Below are 20,459 nucleotides of genomic sequence, written 5' to 3'. Positions count from 1 at the left end.
CAATTCAGGAGGAGGCCAGGCTGGTAAGAAACCCTCTCCAGGTCAGCAAGTTACTAAACATGGTTCCCCAGAAGCAGCAGACCTGTGCCCCGTAGTTATAACCCTGGCTATGGTTCACCTTATAGCACAGGTGCCCCAAGGCCAGTAACAGCCCAAACAAACTACTACCCTGTGCCATCCAACATTGGCTATGGCCAGAATGGAGGAGTGTGTCACGGTCGTCATAATGAGGAGACCAAGGCGCAGCGTGTTAAGTGAACATAACTCTTTAAAAGAGAGAACACTGAACAGAACAACAAAACAAACCGTGAAGCAATATGGCTAGTGCAGAACAGTCAACTAAACATAGAATAACAACCCACAAAATATCCAAGGAATATGGCTACCTAAATATGGTACCCAATCAGAGACAACGATAAACAGCTGCCTCTGAGAACCAATCTAGGCAACCATAGACATAAAAACACCTAGACTAGAAAACCCCTAGATATACAAAAAACCCTAGACAATACAAAAACTAAACAAACCACCCTTGTCACACCCTGACCTAACCAAATAATAAAGAAAACAAAGATAACTAAGGTCAGGGCGTGACAGAGTGCCTAGTAGCTACTACTACTCAGGAAAACCCTTCCACCAGTTAGATATATTGAACAAAACATTCCTCCCAAAACGTTCATTAAAGTAAAACCTTACCCCAGCCAACATTCCTCTGCAGAAAGTATAGATGACCCAAGTAGGAACTCTGCTGTCCAACCTCCAGCCACCTTTTCACAGCACTTGGACCACAAACCTGCTTTGGAAGTCAACATGTTTGCACCTTTTCACAGTGGATTAAACCCAAATGCAGCCAACCAGTTCGCCCAGATTACCAGTGATTCAAGCAACATGGATGCTGAGAGTGGTGAAGAGCCTAGTCCTGTCCAACCCACTCCTGAATCAGATGAAGGTACAGGTCCCAGAGGATTTATACCACAAATACTTCCTCAGAGAAACTACGCCCAGTCCTGGAGTGGAGGCTCCCGTGGTGATGTCGTTCCAGGAAGACCTGAATTCAGGATGAATTAAGTTTATTTATTTTAATTTTACCTTTATTTAACTAGGCAAGTCAGTTAAGCTTATTGACATCACAATTTTATTTAATCAATGTTTCTTTCCATGCAGTTTCAAGATTAAGTTAATTTGTCTGTGTATTCCATCGATGGAAAGAGGACTAATATTTGTATCTGTGCCATTACGGTGTCTGTGATGGTACCATTGTGGCCATCTCCATTTTAAAGTAGTGAATTTTCATATTGTTTTAAAATAAACAAAATAAATGTAATGCTAATAAGGTATGCACAGCATGCAGTGCTGGAGTGCTGAGCCAAATCTTGTCATTTATTGTGGTCACTAGATTGTGGTGATGCAGCTTAAAGACATTTACAATTCATGGGCAACCCCATTTTAAAGAATGCTCTGATCATTGGCTAATCACTCCCAACCTATAGGAATCACCAACCCAGTTGACTACTTTAAAGTGGTGGAAGCCCTCAATGGCAATGTCATGCTATGACTGGTTGTATCAATCTAGAGCCTTCTTTCTACCTCTATGGTCTATTCACATGTAATTCTGGACACATTCATAAAGCAGAGTAAGAGTGGTGATCTGGGATTGGTTTTAGATTATAATGAATGGACAATGGGGACCTCATCCTAGATCGGCACTCTTACTCGGAGACACTTGATGAATATGGGATCTGGTTTCTTATGGTCTAAAGGTATTCCAGTTTTGCTGTACCTTATTGTGTACTATATTAACTATACTTTGTATCTGACAGGCTCGGCGATCTCCTGACCATGGACTTCAATTCTCTACAGCACTTTGATTACTAATAAATAATTCTATATTTCACTGGAGGTCCTTTGTCTATTAACTATGTGGGCTATTTGCTCTGATCAGTAAGAAACTTGGTCTCAACATGGCTCTTAAAGCTTTAGGGGATTTGCGTGTCAAGAGTATCCAATATGCGTTACACTCAACCCAAGTTAGAGAAATCTTTCTTTAGTTGGTTTAAATGCATCTGCAGGGGTCTCATTACTTGCTTTGTTCTTTAGTAGTAAATGCACTTAAATTTAATTAAATCTTTCAGATTTGTGCAGCCAAAGCAGTGTTGGGAAAAACTGCATGTTAAAGGCCCAGTGCAATCAAGGTTTTTCTGTGTTCTATATACATTTCCACACTGAGGTTGGAATAATGTGAAAATAATGCAGTTTTGAAAAGAACGCCTGAAATTTCAGCCTGTTTTGGTGGAATTGAGTTTTGGAAGTTAGACCAATTACTTTCAAACCTCTGTCAATAATGGATAGTTTTCAGGTTACAGATCCCTTCAATAAGGCCCTTCACTCAGTCCTAACAAAATTCTTGCTTGAGAAATTGCTCTTTGCCAAGAAGCTTTCAAAAACCCATTTCTGACCATATCAATTGAAGATAACAGTATGAAGGTACTTCATTGTTACCTGAATTATTTTATATAGAGGTAAACTGCTGCATTGGACCTTGAAAGAATGGCATAAGCTTATGAATGCACTAGGTGTGAGGAAATACCATTTGATTTTTGTTCAAACATCCTTAACATTTCTGGGATTACATCTTTATAATGAGGACAAGTAACTCCACAGGGCTTAAGCTAACACTGCAATTACATTCTGTACATATCAACTGGATTTCACAGATTTGTGAAATACAATGGATGTCAAAAGTTGTCATGAGGTGCCTTGCTCTATGGTCCATATCAGCTGCTAGAAACCTTTTGGCACCATTACAAATGAGGATATTGTCTATTCAACCATGTATGATTTTGTCACTCAATGAGTTGTAGCTGTGGGAGGCAGGTGTGGTAATTTGACTTGTCACGTGTATGGCATTTATGTGATAAGATGTCGCACGGCGCAGTTGCCGACATTGCATAGAGGGTGTGTTCAAAAGAACTCCAGATCAAAGAAATGCTCTTTTATTGGGGTGTCTCACAGGAGACACGTTAACTTCAAAGACTAACGAGTTGGAGCTCTTCCTTTGCTTGTTGCTATAGGTCTGGGCGGCATCACTGAAGCACATCAGCTGTAAACAAACCCTGCATATTCATAGGAACTGACATACCATGTCATCATTCTTGTCTAACATGAGCTCCCACCTGTTTGGTCCTGTCCCACTTGTTACTGCTCTGGCTGCTAGCTACTGTATGACAAAACATTGTCAGCTAGCTACATACAGAGTGAGGATAGTGGTATGTTGGCTGTAACTGTTTCAGTGTTTTGTTTTGTGGACCCCAGGAAGAATCGCTTCGGCAAAAGCTAATGGCGATCTGAATAAAACTTGCTTCTAATTCCTTGTATCTTAAATGGGCTAAAAGTGTAGTTGTGTAAATTATTTATTGGGAATCTACATAACACCTGCCACAGATCAATCACTATCCATAAAAGTATGACTGACGCCACCTACTGTTCAGAAACTGATGCATAGAGTATACGAGCTAATGGAAAGTAAAATTATTACACATGGTCCACTTTATTTTTTAAAGATTCACTTGATAAGACATCTGTCTGCAGAAGGGTTGCCCAGAAAGCAGATGTTAGCAATAAGAAGAGGAAGGTAACAAGCGTTTGAAAGAGAAAAAGGCTGTCAGTGAAGGGAAGAGACTGGCTGAAGAGAGGAGTATGAAATTAGAATGTGAGAGAGGGGAAGGATGGATGGATGGATTGGGGGGCAAAAGAGAGGTTTTAACACTGTTCACGAAGAATGACTTGAATTCAGGTGAGGGAGTGTCCAGTTAAGCTTTGAGCAACAGAAAGAGCATAAAACTAGTCTGAGGAGCATAATCGTGCTGTCTCCATCATACAGGGCTTTTGGGACCATTGCGGAATATGAGCTTGCCAAGTAACAAGCCTTTTAAATAGTAAGAAAAAAAGTGTTTGTTTTTACGACAAACGATACAAGCGGTTTCCCCTGCCCTGAATTCAAGTTTGGATTGTCCTCCAGTCACAATAAGGTCCTCTCACTTCTCACAACTAGGGTTGGGTGGGCCTAAACTAATGTCCCAGCAGGGTTAAACAGGAAGGTATGGGGAGTGTCTGCATGAGAGTTTATGTATGCTACTCAACAAAAAACACTTAAAGGGATGCTTCTGGATTTTGGAAAATGAGGCCTTTATATAACTTCCCCAGAGTCAAATGAACTCGTGGATACAATTTTTATGTGTGTGTCCAATATGAAGGAAGTTTTTATTTTTTTTATTTTTTTTTTATTTTTTTTTATTTTTTATTTTTTCTTTTATTGGGGTGGATCAGCTTAATATTGCGGAAAGAATGTTGCTTCCAATGTAATTGTCTGCATCATTTCCAATCCCCCATATTTTTTTGGGTAAATATATATATCCATACACGCATGCATACATATATACATATATACATACACATACCTATATAGACATACATACTTTTTTAAAGAATATACCTTTATTATTATTCCCCGCAACCCTACCACCGCTCCCCCAATTGGAGTAAACTAATAAACACTTCTGCTTTTACCTTCAATTTATACATCTTATACCTATTTTACAGACACAGACTACTTTATAATAGTTCTCTCTTGTTTGTTCTTAGTCCTTCCTCTATTTCTGTTGTCCATCCAATTTTATTTCCACTTGTAACTGTGCTATTTCACAAAAGCTCCGCACCTATACACATTTCACAGATCCCGTATGCCCTACATTGTTTATCTTGTTATTAGTCCCACCCTTCAGTTCTACTCAACCCTTCCCATCTATCTTCCAACATCATCCATTTCGGATTTTTATTTGCCATATATTTTTCAACTGTGCTGTGATGCTTCACAAAAGATTTGAACCTTCCTATTCTCATAGCTTCTACAGATTGTAAATTAAAAATAAACATTTTTGCTAAAATAATTATTATATTATTGATTGATTGACTATGGCTTTTCAAATCCCCCAGTATTGCTATCTGTAGCGTTAGTTCTAGGCAAATGTTGCAATTCTTCAGCCATTCCTGGACCTGTGACCAAAAACGAGCTACATATGGACAATACCAAAATAAATGGTCTAATGACTCTGCCTCCTCACAGCAGAATCTACAGAGCTGGGAAGATTGTATACCCCATATATATAACATTCTATTAGTTGCAAGAATTTTGTACAATAATTTAAATTGAAAAATTCGAAGTTTTGAATCCGGCGTTGTTTTGCGTATCAATTCATAAACCATGTGCCATGGAATGGGTACATCGAACATCTCTTCCCAACTATTTTGCAATTTATATGGCACAGCTGTCAGTTTTTTGGTCCTTAAATGAAATTGGTATATGTTTTTATTTATCACACTTTTCTTTAACCATTTATGTTCTTTAATACAGGGCCGACATACAAGTTCCTTACTTTTTTCCCCTTCTACTTGCCTCTTCCATTTTTGTGGTAATGCTGCAATTAATTGGTTGTAATTTTGGGTAGAGCAGACATTTCCATATGTCTGTGTGAGCTGCATGTGTGACATAACTCCACCAGTCCTATTTATGATATCATTCACAAAAATTATACCTTTTTTAAACATTTCTTCGATAAATACAGTTTTTTTATCAATTACTATATTTGAATTTAACCACAATATTTGTTGTACTATTTGTTCCGTCCTTTCAGGTGGATTAAACTGAAATTGCAACCAACTTTCTAAGGCTTGTTTAAAAAATAAGGATATTTTGGAGATTATTTCCTTTTCAAACAACCGAAAGTGAGCAGGTGTAATCTGAATAAAGGGAAAAAGGCCCTTCTTGAACATAGGATGAGACATTCGTACCAATTTACTAGAGAACCAGTTTGGATTTAAGTATAACTTTTGTATGACTGATGCCTTTAGTGAGAGGTCTAATGCTTTAATATTTAATAATTTCTGCCCTCCGAATTCATATTCGTTATATAAATAGGCCCTTTTAATTTTATCTGGCTTGCCGTTCCAAATAAAATGGAATATTTTTTGTTCATATAATTTAAAAAGCAGGTCACTAGGTGTAGGCAAAACCATAAGCAAATAGGTAAACTGTGATATGACTAAAGAGTTAATCAGGGTGATTTTTCCACAAATAGACAAGTATTTTCCTTTCCATGGTAGCAAGATCTTATCTATTTTTGCTAACTTTCTATAAAAATTTATTGGAGTGAGATCATTTCTTTCTTTTGGGATTTTTATACCGAGTATATCCACATCTCCGTCAGACCATTTAATTGGTAAACTACATGGCAATATAAAATGTGTATTTTTTAGTGATCCAATACGTAATATGGTACATTTATCATAATTTGGTTTTAATCCAGAGAGGATAGCAAAGGTATCTAGATCCTCTATGAGGCCGTGGAGAGACTCTAGTTGTGGTTTTAAAAGAAAACATGAATCATCAGCGTACAATGACACCTTAGTTTTTAAGCCACGGATTTCTAATCCATTAATATTAATGTTTGATCTAATTTTAACAGCTAACATTTCGATGGCAATAATAAATAGATATGCCGATAGTGGACAACCTTGTTTTACTCCTCTAGATAGTTTAAAACTTTCTGAGATGTAGCCATTATTTACTATTTTACACCTAGGGTTACTATACATAATTTTAACCCATTTTATAAGAGATTCCCCAAAATTGAAATATTCTAGGCATTTATATATAAACTCCAGTCGTACTTTATCAAAAGCCTTTTCAAAATCAGCTATGAAAACCAGACCTGGTGTCCCCGATATTTCATAGTGTTCTATTGTTTCCAGTACTTGCCTTATATTATCTCCAATGTATCGTCCATGTAAAAAACCTGTCTGATTAGGATGAATAATATCTGACAAAACTTTTTTTATTCTATGCGCCAAGCATTTTGCTAGGATTTTTGCATCACAACACTGAAGTGTAAGAGGTCTCCAATTTTTTAATTGGACTGGATCTTTATATATACCACTTGGGTCCTGTTTCAGTAATAACGATATCAGACCTTCTTGTTGCGTGTCTGATAATCTACCATTTATATAGGAGTGGTTAAAACAAGCTAATAATGGTCCTTTGAGTATATCAAAAAAAGTTTTGTATACTTCCACTGGTATGCCATCCAGCCCTGGAGTTTTCCCATCCTTAAAGGCCCCAATTGCATCAAGCAGTTCCTCCTCTGTAATTTGGCCTTCACATGAGTCTTTCTGTACAGATGTTAATTTTACATTATTAATAGGAAAAAAATCCATACAATTAGTTTCAGTTAGTGGAGATGGAGGAGCCTGAAACGAAAACATATTCTTAAAGTACTTTACTTCCTCTTTCAAAATATCATTTGGTGAATCATGCGTGACTCCATCATTTGTAACAAGTTTTAATACATTTTTTTTGGTAGCATTTCTATATTGAAGATTGAAAAAGAATTTGGTGCATTTTTCCCCATATTCCATCCAGTTCGCTTTATTTTTATAATGTATTACACTGGATCTTTCTTGAATAAGTTCCTCCATTTCTTTTTGTTTTTCCTCTAACTTATTCTGTGCCTCTATGGTACCGTTTTTATTGCTATCTAACTGTACTGTTAGTCCTTCAATTTCCTTTGTTAATATGGACTCTTTTGATCTAAATTGCTTTTGTTTTATAGATGAGTACTGAATTGCATGGCCTCTAAAGGCACACTTAAAAGTGTCCCATACAATAAGGGGATCTGCTGTACCTATGTTATGTCTGAAAAAGTCAGTTATAAAATCTTCTGTCCTAGTTCTAAACAATTTATCATCTAGTAGACTTTGATTAAATTTCCAATATCCTCGCCCACGTGGAAATTCTGTAAGAGAAATATATATGCCAATTATGTGATGATCCGACCGCATTCTGTCCCCTATCAACACTTTTTTAACTTTTGGTGCCAGAGAGAATGGTATAAGAAAGTAGTCAAGACGACTAGCTTGATTCAGCCTCCGCCATGTATATCTCACTAAATCAGGGTATTTAAGTCTCCATATATCCACTAATTCCAATATATCCATGACATTCATGATTTCCTTAAGTGCCTGAGGGTGATAGTTTGTAGTGTGATTTCCTTTCCGGTCTATAGAGGTATTTAAGACCGTATTAAAATCTCCCACTATAATAATAGAGTCTAGTGTTGCTTGTAGAGTTGATAAATTCTTATATATATTTTCAAAGAAGCTTGGATCATCATTATTCGGACCGTATAGGTTAACAAGCCATATTTGTTTATTGTCCAATAACATATTTAAAATAATCCATCTACCTTGAGGATCTGTTTGGACAATTTGCACATTTGGATCAAAATTATTGTTAATTAAAACCATCACCCCTTTTGAATTTCTTTGCCCATGGGAGAAATATATTTTTCCCCCCCAGTTCTTTTTCCACAAAACTTCATCTAAAACTGTTGAATGGGTTTCCTGTAAACAATAGATATTATAATCCTTCTCTTTTAGCCAGGTAAATACTGATCGTCTTTTCTTATTATCTGCTAAGCCATTACAATTGTAACTGGCTATACTTATTTCACCACTTACCATAATGAGACACACCTTTCATTCTTTTAATCAGAATATATTTTTGTAAACGTACTATTAAAAAGTAACATAATGATTGAGTGTCTATATAGTTGTACCATGATATTTGCATTTCTACTAAGTAAACCTCCAATTGGTCCCTACTATTCCACCCGCTAAAAGGCCTCATCTCGAGATGGCTTGTCATCCCAATGCCCGGTAGACCACCCTCGACCCCCTGTATCCCATAGCCCTGAACCGACTGGGATCCATTCTTTGAAAAGAGCATACAGTGCCATTTACCGAATTGAAGAAGATCAATTACCATATGCATTTCCATTGCCCTCACCTCGATTTGTATTATATATATCTGTGGATCATCCTCTATTGTCCCTAACATCTTTTACTTCTTCCTTCGCAACAGTTGTGGGATACACACATACACCCACACACACTCAGCCCTTACCCCCACACAACCATAAGCTCACTTTCTCAACAATTGCACCATCCCAGAGCCCAACTCAAGATGGGTCATGATTTACAAATGCACTTGCAGTTGCAGCTGCATGAGAAGGCCTGCAAGACCGCACAAAAAATTAGCAAAAATTGAGAGATTTATTTACCATTGTCATATCCTAGATAATGGAGGTCAAATGTACACCTTATTCCTGAAACACCCACAATACGGCCACCCGTCATGACCATGTCCCCACGCATCTCCATGCAGTCCGACTTTGATTTTGTGCCGCCAGGGCCACAATAATATACCCCCTCTCTGAATGTCCGAGTGTGACCCCCTCCCCATGGGTTACTGCAGCTAGTGTTGCCAGCACTGCCACTGCCTGGGTGGGGGCACCCCACCGGAATCCCCACCGGCTAGGTACAAGGTCGTCAAGGTTCTCATTAGCAGCTTTGAGAATTTCCTTGTATATTATGCTCTCCCTTATTGGGGCTTTGGCTTTGCAGGACCAACCCTGCCAAGCAGGCTCAGAATCTTGAGGGGGCAGTGCTGCTCTTGGTCTCTGACCTCATTTTAGCTGCATACAGACCGCTTACAGCGGGCACATAAAACAGTTAGGGACTTCTCCTTAGTATCTGGGTCATTCAGGTGGGTGTCTAGGGTATAGTGCCATGGACCGTACCATTAAAATAGGATAATAAATAATTAGATATAATTTATAAAAAATAAATAAAAAATGTAGTTCTCCATGATAGGACAATAAATAAATAAGACGTATAATTCATTATAAAAGTATATCCATCATCTGAACAACATTGAAAGCCCTCTCATACCCGGCTCACAGCAATACATTGGCTCTGGGATATGCAACCATTTCATTACTCACTCACTCAACTTTCCAAACATAACAAATAAAATAAAAAATAAACACAAACCATACCATCCACACATACTGTGCCTTCTGTTTACTTAGTTTTTATCTTCACTATGTTGAATTAGTGCTTGTGTGTTCAATTAGTTATATGTGAAGATTTATAGAAAAGCTATATTTTTTATTGTATTGTTACAATCAGTAACCGGGCTTGAATTGTGTTTATTTCCCTCGTCTATGAGAACTTTGTAATTTTTAAAATAACCATGGAGTAGTCTTTGTGTCTCTGAACAACTGGTTATCAATATATAGTTTATCAACGACGAGAGCTACTCGTTTCGCTTTTAATCTATTTTCTTTGAAAATTGGATACAGAACTTTGCGCCGTTCTGCAATTTCCTTCGGAAACTGATCATTCATGCCAATTTTGGTCCCAGCAAGTCTTTTACCCAGGCTTTTAACCATTATTTTATCTTTAAATGAAGCAAATTTGGCAACGATTGGGCGTTCGTACCTCTGCCCTCTCTGTCCGAAGCGGTGAACGCGTTCAAGTTGGATTTTGTCGATAACTTCGCGTGGAATCTGAAGCGCTGTAAGGAGGAACTCTCTAACTATAGATTCAGGAACTTCTCCTTCTTTTTCTTGGATACCTGTAAGTACCAAATTCTCTCTCATGGATCTAGTTTGTATGTCTAGTAAGGTTTCCTTCAGAACGGTGTTCTCCTTTTTAATTCCATTCATTTCGGTTTCAATCTTATTGACTGTCCCTTTTAGCGCGTGTGTTTGCTTCTCCAATGTCGCAGCTTTTTCATCACTCATCTCTAGGCTTGCCTTCAACTCTTTTATATCCTTACTAACTAATTCAAGTATACCCAGTTTGTCATTTATTGATTTTAACAGATCGGTTTCGACCTTTACCATTCCGGGTGGTGAGAATATTAAATCATCAGTGTCTGTAGAAGAGTCACGTTTTCGTTTTGTAATCGGTTCCCCTGTCTTACTCTCCGTCATGTTTGGTTGTTGCCTGTTTTCGTAATATTTGTCGATAAATGTCTCTAGTTTTAGGATTTGTTTTGTGTTATTGTCCAGATTGAAGGTTATCACTCACCAGATTAAGTAGTGCTAATATTTTAGTCTAATTTAGCAGATATTTCGAATATTATGTTTTATCTTGAGGTGCTCTACATAAATCCCTTCAGTCCGCCATTACCCTTACGTTACCTTTACGTCATACGTCACCCACCACTTCACACACCACCTATGATGAAGGAAGTTAGCGGTAGTTTTGCGAGCCAATGCTAACTAGCATTAGCGCAATGACTGAAAGTCTATAGTTATCTACTAGCATGCTTACAATTCTTAAATGGTATCCACGAGTTTATCTGACTCTGGGGAAGTAGATAAAGGGCCTCATTGTCAAAATCCCAAAGTATCCCTTTAAAAAAACGATTGTTTAAAAAAGAAAATCCACTCAATGTTCTTCATGCCTACAGTATTTTCAAAGGCACAAGGTGCTCCTATATGAGTGGTGAGCAGTTTTCAATCAGTCCTTTAAGTTAGCGGTTGGTTGGGGTGTTTGCGTCTCCATCCGTGGGTGAAGGCTTGACGCAGTGCCCTGCCTCAGGGGTCAAAGTCTGTCCCACCATGTCACAGCACCAACTTCCTGTCTGGGTGATTGGCACGACTTGAGCGCTGGTGGCGCACCTCCAGATGTTTGCTCTGCAGCCGGTCAAAGTGGTGCAACAGGTCATTGTAATCCATGTAAGCGTATGCCGGAAGCTTGATGCTAACAGACTTAGACTCAATGTACTTCGAATTATCCCTGAAACCAAAAACATGGGGATGAAATAAATAACTGTATAGGGAATAATATTGTAGTGGCAGTGGCCATGGGAATGGAATGCTGCACACTGTAGGCACACCACATTAACACAATCATTAGTACTACTCACACTGTCCTCATGAGCTCTGGGTTAGGCATACAGCGCAGGCGGTGAGAGAGAAGCTGGAAGTCTCTGAAGCAGCAGCATCAGCAGGCCGTACAGGGCCTTGATCAGGTACGGATTGTTCTCCACATCCAGCAGCTGAAGATGTAAATCTAGACAAACACAGAAAGATGAGAGACAGGTGTGTGTGTAGTGCTGTGTGATGCGGTTCGTGTGATGCGGTTCAGTGTGTGTGTTCAGGTCTAATATTGGTGCTGTGAGACTCACAGGTAAAGATGGAGCTCTTGATCAACTGAACGAGCTTGTCCACTTCCATGAGGAATTCCACAGTCACCTCCAAGTCACCACTACATGGCTAACATAAAGGAAATATAGTAGAATATACACACCAATAGACATACACTATGAGGTGCAATAATACTGATATGCAAAATGTATATCAAAGACAAGCAGAAAGGATACAACTTCCGGATGAGGTCGTAGGCATGGCGATAGTTCTTTGTCAGGAAGCAGTGGGACAAGGTGGCCACAGGGTTGTGACACCAGGAGCGGTACAGACAGCAGAACAGGGCATTGCTCTCCTGCAGGGGGCGCCAGACACACACATGGGCACCAGACACACATTACAACTCAATTCATTCAATAAATTCACTGAAATTCAAGTCCTCTGTCACTTTTAACCAATTCTTAATTTGTTTAATTTGGAGACTTCCTGAATTGAAAATGATCCAGATCCAGGTGGCCAGCCATACAGTATCATCCCCTCAGATATTACAGCTCTGCTTTCAACACCATAGTGCCCTCAAAGCTCATCCCTAAGCTAAGGCACTAAACACCTCCCTCTGCAACTTGATCCTGGACTTCCTGATGGGCTGCCCCCAGGTGGTAAGTGTAGGTAATAACACATCTGCCACACTGATCCTCAACACTGGGGCCCCTCATGGGTGTGTGCTCAGTCCCGACCTCTACTCTCTGTTCACCCATAACTGCATAGCCAAGCACGACTCCAACACCATCATTAAGTTTGCCGACGACACAACAGTGGTAGGCCTGATCACCGACAACGATGAGACGGCCTATAGGGAACAGGTCAGAGACCCGGCAGTGTGGTCCCAGGATAACAACCTCTCCCTCAACGTGATCAAGACAAAGGAGATTATTGTGGACTACAAGAAAAGGAGGGCCGAGCATCTCATCGACGGGACTGTATTTTGTATTTATTATGGATCCCCATTAGCTGCTGCCAAAGCAGAAGCTACTCTTCCTGGGGTCCAGCAAAATTAAGGCAGTTTTAAAAACATTACAATACATTCACAGATTTCACAATACTCTGTGTGCCCTCAGGCCCCTACTCCACCACTACCACATATCTAGAGTACTAAATCCATGTGTATGTATGGTGCGTATGTTATCGTGTGTGTGTGTGTGTGTGTGTGTGTGTGTATGCCTGTGTCAATGTTTGTGTTGCTTCACAGTCTCCGCTGTTCCATAAGGTGTTTTTTAATCTGTTTTTTAAATCTAATTTTACTGCTTGCGTCAGTTACTTGATGTGGAATAGAGCTCCATGTAGTCATTGCTCAATGTAGTACTGTGTACCTCCCATAGTCTGTTCTGGACTTGGGACCTGTGAAGAGACCTCTTGTGGCATGTCTTGTGGGGTATGCATTGGTGTCCGAGCTGTGTGCCAGCAGTTTAGACAGACAGCTCGGTGCATTCAACAACCTCTCATAAATAAAAGTAGGGATGAAGTCAATCTCTCCTCCACTTTCAGCCAGGAGAGATTGACATGCATATTATTAATATTAGCTCTCTGTGTACATCCAAGGGCCAGCCGTGCTGCCCTGTTCTGAGCCAATTGCAATTTTCTTTTTTGTGGCACCTGACCACACGACTGAACAGTAGTCAAGGTGCGACAAAACTAGGACCTGTAGGACCAGCCTTGTTGATAGTGTTGTTAAGAAGGCAGAGCATTGCTTTATTATAGACAGACTTCTCCCCATCTTAGCTACTACTGCATCAATATGTTTTGACCATGACAGTTTACAATCTAGGGTTACTCCAAGCAGTTTAGTCATCTCAATTTATAAGATTTAGTTGAGGTTTAGGGTTGCGTGAGTGTTTTGTTCCAAATACAATGCTTTTAGTTTTAGAAATATTTAGGGCTAACTTATTCCTTGCCACCCACTCTGAAACGAACTGCAGCTCTTTGTTGAGTGTTGCAGTCATTTCAGTTGCTGTAGTAGCTGACGTGTATAGTGTTGAGTCATCCGAAATACATAGACACTCTGGCTTTACTCAAAGTCAGTGGCATGTCATTAGTAAAAATTGAAAAAAGCAAGGGGCCTAAACAGCTACCCTGGGGAATTCCTGATTCTAACTGGATTATATTTGAGAGGCTTCCATTAAAGATCACCCTCTGTGTTCTGTTAGACAAGTAACTCTTTATCCACATTATAGCAGGGGGTGTAAAGCCATAACACATACGTTTTTCCAGCAGCAGACTATGATCGATAATGTCAGAAGCTGCACTGAAGTCAAACAAGACAGCCCCCACAATAATTTTATCATTAATTTCTCTCTGCCAATCGTCAGTCATTTGTGTAAATGCTGTGCTTGTTGAGTGTCCCTCCCTATAAGCATGCTGAAATTCTGTTGTCAATTTGTTTACTGTGAAATAGCATTGTATCTGTAGTGGAGCAGGTTGAGAGCTTCAAGATCCTTGGTGTCCACATCACCAACGAACTGTCATTGACCAAACACACCAAGACAGTTGTGAAGAGGGCACGACAACGCCTATTCCCCCTCAGGAGATTGAAAATATTTGGCATGGGTCCTCAGATCCTCCAAATGTTCTACAGTTGCACCATCAAGAGCATCCGGACTGGTTGCATCACCGCCTGGTATGGCAACTGCTCGACCTCCGACTGCAAGGTACTACAGAGGGTAGTGCGTACGGCCCAGTACATCACTGGGGACAAGCTTCCTGCCATCCAGGACCTCTATACCAGGTGATGTCAGAGGAAGGTCCTAAAAATTGCCAAAGACTCCAGCCACCCTAGTTTGTAAGTAACCATTTCACTGTAAGTGTACACCTGTTGTATTCGGCGCATGTGACAAATACAATTTGATATTACCTGAGTGCGCAGGTGTTTGAGCTGGTTGTGCAGCTGAAAGAGCTATGCGGAGGTGAGCAGGATGGTGTTGAGCGTCTGCACCATGGTGGAGGCAAACTTCAGGTCCTCCTCCTTCAGCAGGATGTCTGCCATGGAGTGGAAGATGTTCTCCGCGTGCAGGAGCAGACACAGCTGCCTGGAGGGACGGAGAGCAAGGAGAGAGCGGTAATGGGAAACAAACTACAAACAACCCCAGAAGAGAGAGAGGTAATGGGTAACAAACTACAAACAATCCCAGTGTCGAGAAAGGTAAGGGGTAACAAACTACAAACAATCCCAAAGTAATGGGTAACAAACTACAAACAATCCCAAGGGGTGGAACATTTGTGTGTCTTTAGTTGAAAGTTTATTACATTTTTAGATATGTCTGTAATGTCTATGTTGTTTTTAAATGTATGTTAATTGTAAAGTATTTTTGTCTGTATTGTCTTCTTCAGACAATCTGGACCCTCTCTTTCTAAAATTATCCGCCGCCATTGTTGCAACCCCTATTACTAGTCTGTTCAACCTCTCCTTCGTATCGTCCGAGATTCCTAAAGACTGGAAAGCTGCCGCGGTCATCCCCCTCTTCAAAGGGGGAGACACGCTAGACCGAAACTGTTACAGACCTATATCCATCCTGCCCTGCCTTTCTAAAGAATTCGAAAGCCAAGTTAACAAACAGATCACTGACCATTTCGAATCCCACCGTACCTTCTCCGCTGTGCAATCCGGTTTCCGAGCTGGTCATGGGTGCACCTCAGCCACGCTCAAGGTACTAAACGATATCATAACCGCCATCGATAAAAGACAGTACTGTGCAGCCGTCTTCATCGACCTGGCCAAGGCTTTCGACTCTGTCAATCACGTATTCTTATCGGCAGACTCAACAGCCTTGGTTTCTCAAATGACTGCCTCTCCTGGTTCACCAACTACTTCTCAGATAGAGGTCAGTGTGTCAAATCGAAGGGACTGTTGTCCGGACCTCTGGCATTCTCTATGGGGGTACCACAGGGTTCAAATCTCGGGCCGACACTTTTCTCTGTATATATCAATCATGTCTCTCTTGCTGCGGGTGATTCCTTGATCCACCTCTATGCATACGACACCATTCTGTATACATCTGGCCCTTCTTTGGACACTGTGTTAACAAACCTCCAAACAAGCTTCAATGTCATATAATACTCCTTCTGTGGCCTCCAACTGCTCTTAAATGCAAGTAAAACTAAATGCATGCTCTTCAACCGATCGCTGCCCGCACCCGCCCGCCTGACTAGCATCACTACTCTGGACGATTCTGACTTAGAATATGTGGACAACTACAAATACCTAGGTGTCTGGCTAAACTGTAAACTCTCCTTCCAGACTCACATTAAGCATCTCCAATCCAAAATTAAATCTAGAATCGGCTTCCTATTTCGCAACAAAGCCTCCTTCACTCATGCTGCCAAACATACCCTCGTAAAACGGACTATCCTACCGATCCTTGACTTTGGCGATGTCATTTACAAAATAGCCTCCAACACTCTACTCAGCAAACTGGATGCAGTCTATCACAGTGCCATCCGTTTTGTCACCAAAGGCCCTTATACCACCCACCACTGCGACCTGTATGTTCTCATCGGCTGGCCCTCGCTACATATTCGTCGCCAGACCCACTGGCTCCAGGTTATCTATACGTCTTTGCTAGGTAAAGCTCCGCCTTATCTCAGCTCACTGGTCAACATAACAACACCCACCCGTAGCACGCGCTCCAGCAAGTATATCTCACTGGTCATCCCAAAAGCCAACACCCACTTTTGCCACGTTTCCTTCCAGTTCTCTGCTGCCAATGACTGGAACGAATTACAAAAATCGCTGAATTTGGAGACTTATATCTCCCTCACTAACTTTAAGCATCAGCTATCTGAGCAGCTTAAAGATCGCTGCAGCTCTACATAGCCCATCTGTAAATAGCCCACCCAACTACCTACCTCATCCCCATATTGTTTTTATTTACTTTTTTGCTCTTTTGCACACCAGTATTTGTACTTGCAGATCATCATCTGCACATCTATCACTTCAGTGATAATTTGCTCAATTGTAATTACTTCGCTACTACGTGCTATTTATTGCCTTACCTCCTTACTCCATTTGCACACACTGTATATAGATATTTATATTGTGTTATTGACTGCACTTTTGTTTATCCTATGTGTAACTCTGTGTTGTTTTTTGTCACACTGCTTTGCTTTATCTTGGCCAGGTCGCAGTTGTAAATGAGAACTTGTTCTCAAGTGGCCTACCTGGTTAAATAAAGGTGAAATAAAAAATGTAAAAATGTATTTAAAAATTATGTGTTGTACCCCAGGAAGACTAGCTGTTGCCATTAGCGCCGGCTAATGGTGATCCTAACAAAATCATAGATTCCAAAACAATTTTATCAGTGTTCTCTTGAGAAGCTTGGTGTTTCAGCCAATTTTGTTTCACAGGAAACGGTGTCGCTGCTTGATTATGCGAGCAGTCGAACACACGTTGCTACCTGATTATGAAGGCTCCCCTGTTCTCCAGCAGCTTTCTCTCCAGACTGAAGCACTTCAGCAGGTTGATCATGAACTTGTAGAAAGAGGAGTTCATGCTGGGGGTGGAGGGGGACGAGTCGCCTACTTTGGAACCTGAGTTACAGGACAGATGGTGGGTGAGAATTATTGTTTGTGTATTATGCATTTTACTACTGTTCCAGAACCATTTCCTATTCACCTAGGACCGACTGTGGACCTGCCTTGGCCCCCTCAGGAATCTGCAGCTCCAGTTTACTGTCAGAGCTATCACAAGAGCCTAAGGAATCGGTTTGTCCTGCTGGGGATGATGCAATCTCAGTATTAAGATATTCTGCCAAAGACTGAGGGGGACAATAACGGTAAATTACCACTATTGATGCATGGTTTAATTTGTGTCCAAATTGGCCTGGATGACAAGTATAGTATGGTCCTTAAAACCTCTCTAGGGTATGTGGGATGGTAGCGTCCCACCTCGTCAACAGCCAGTGAAACTGCAGGGCGCCAAATTCAAAACAACAGAAATCCCATAATTTAAATTCCTCAAGCATACGAGTATTTTACACCATTTTAAAGCTACACTTGTTGTAAATCCAGCCAAAGTGTCCGATTTCAAAAAGGTTTTACGACGAAAGCACACCAAACGATTATGTTAGGTATGAGCCAAGTCACAGAAAAAGACAGCCATTTTTCCAGCTAAAGAGAGCATTAACAAAAAGCAGAAATAGAGATAAAATTAATCACTAACCTTTGATAATCTTCATCAGATGACACTCATAGGACTTCATGTTACACAATACATGTATTTTTTGTTCGGTAAAGTTCATACTTATATCCAAAAATCTGAGTTTAGGCAAGACGCTACTGTATCACTTGGCAAAAAGCCTGAGAAAATGCAGAGCGCCAAATTAAAATTATTTACTATGAAAATTACTATAAAATCAAACTTTCATTAAATCACACATGAAAGATACCAAATTAAAGCTACACTGGTTGTGAATCCAGCCAACATGTCAGAATTCAAATAGGCTTTTCAGCGAAAGCATACGATGCTATTATCTGAGCATAGCACTTATAGTAAACAAAAGAGAGAAAACATTTCAACCCAGCAGGCGCGACACAAAACGCAGAAATAAAAATATAATTTATACCTTACCTTTGACGAGTTTCTGTTGTTGGCACTCCAATATGTCCCATAAAAATCACAAATGGTCATTTTGTTCGATTAATTCCGTCGATATATATCCAAAATGTCAATTTATTTGGCGCGTTTGATCCAGAAAAACACCGGTTCCAACTTGCTCAAACATGACGAAAAAATATCTCAAAGGTTACCTGTAAACTTTGCCAAAAAATGTCAAACTACTTTTGTAATATAACTTTAGGTCTTTTTTAACGTTAATAATCGATAAAATTGAAGACGGGATGATCTGTGTTCAATACAGGACTAAAACGAAATGTTGCATGCCTTCTGTTTGATTGAAGCCCATGTACAGGACACCTGGAGTGCCTCGACTTCAAGATGGCCGTATTTCTTCATTACACAAAGGAATAACCTCAACCTATTTCTCATGACTGTTGACATCTAGTGGAATCCGTAGGAACTGCAAGCAATTTGCTTAGAAATCTGGTTTCCCAATGAAAAATCATTGAAAAGACAGTGACCTCAAAAAAAACAACATCTGAATGGTTTGTCCTCGGGGTTTCGGCTGCTAAATAAATTCCGTTATACTCACAGACATGATTCAAACAGTTTTAGAAACTTCACAGTGTTTTCTATCCAAATCTACTAATAATATGCATATCTTATCTCCTGGGGATGAGTAACTGGCAGTTGAATTTGGGTATGCTTTTCATCCAAACGTGAAAATGCTGCCCCCTACCCTAGAGAAGTTAATTCCAAGGTGAACAGGGAGGAGAATTTAATCAAGGCAATGTTATTCCCAAATCCTGTCATTGGTCACCGCAGCTCGCTATGACTCAATTTGAAAAAGTGGGACCATTTATTTTTAGGTCTTGGCTGAGTCAAAATGTTGAACTTTTTATATTCTGATTACCCTGCTCATCTTGTTAATTTTGTAGTCATTCATTTTTACATGTTTCATTGTAAAATGTGTCATGGCCAGTCCTGACACTAATCGGCACCAATCCTGGGATCTCCTGAAATGCATAATGGTTCATGTCTACATACACTCCAAAGGTAGCCCATGGAAGGGCGTATAAATGGTCTGATGGGTAAACTCTGTCGGGAAGTGAGCTGGCAAATCTTAGGGTTGCTGGTGTCAAATGCCATCGCCTGCCATTGTGGTCTTGCTCAAGACACTTAACCCCCCCGTAAGTTTCCAGCAAGGCGGCAAATTCCGTTTGGACCTTATGTACAACGTAGTGTTGCACAGTCTACCGAAACGTTGTTACTTTTTCAATACTAGAAAACATTTGTGGTACGTATACATAGTTGCTGTTTTATTATTCTTAAAACTTCTTAACTTCTTAGGGCTAGGCCCCTTTTTTCTCCACTTCCTGTCTGAATGAAGTGCCCAAAGTAAACTGCCTGTAGCTCAGGCCCTGAAGTCAGGATATGCATATAATTGGCACCATTGGAAAGAAAACTCTGCACATGTGCCCCTGCATCTCCTTCACATACCTTAAGGGACTTCTGAGACGGGAGCCGTATGGTCGGTGAAGAAAGTCCCATTGCGAATGTACGGTCCCTTACCTGACGTCCGGAGACGTTTCAGAAAATCGCGGACGGCGTCGGGCCGGAGGTGGGGGAGAGATCTTTCGGGAAGTCATCGAAGAAAGCGTCTCGGACGTTCGGTTTCCTTTTTATAAAAATGACAAATTTTGGTCATTTTTCCGCATTCTCGAAAATTCCCACAAGAGGGAAAATAAATCATATTGCAAGCGCACGAGCACGTGGCAAACGCGCGCGGCCTTTTCTCC

General features: G+C 40.3%; 1 pseudogene; it reads right to left on the bottom strand.

Moving 5' to 3' along the window:
- Positions 1-11,528: 11,528 nt before the first annotated feature.
- On the bottom strand, positions 11,529-19,606 carry LOC120065862 (annotated as a pseudogene).
- Between the last annotated feature and the right edge of the window lie 853 nt (positions 19,607-20,459).

Source organism: Salvelinus namaycush, chromosome 21 (genome assembly GCF_016432855.1).
Source record: "Salvelinus namaycush isolate Seneca chromosome 21, SaNama_1.0, whole genome shotgun sequence".
Lineage (NCBI taxonomy): Eukaryota > Metazoa > Chordata > Actinopteri > Salmoniformes > Salmonidae > Salvelinus > Salvelinus namaycush.
The sequence above is the reverse complement of the archived record's forward strand: the minus strand, read 5'-3'. Positions and strand labels throughout refer to the sequence as shown.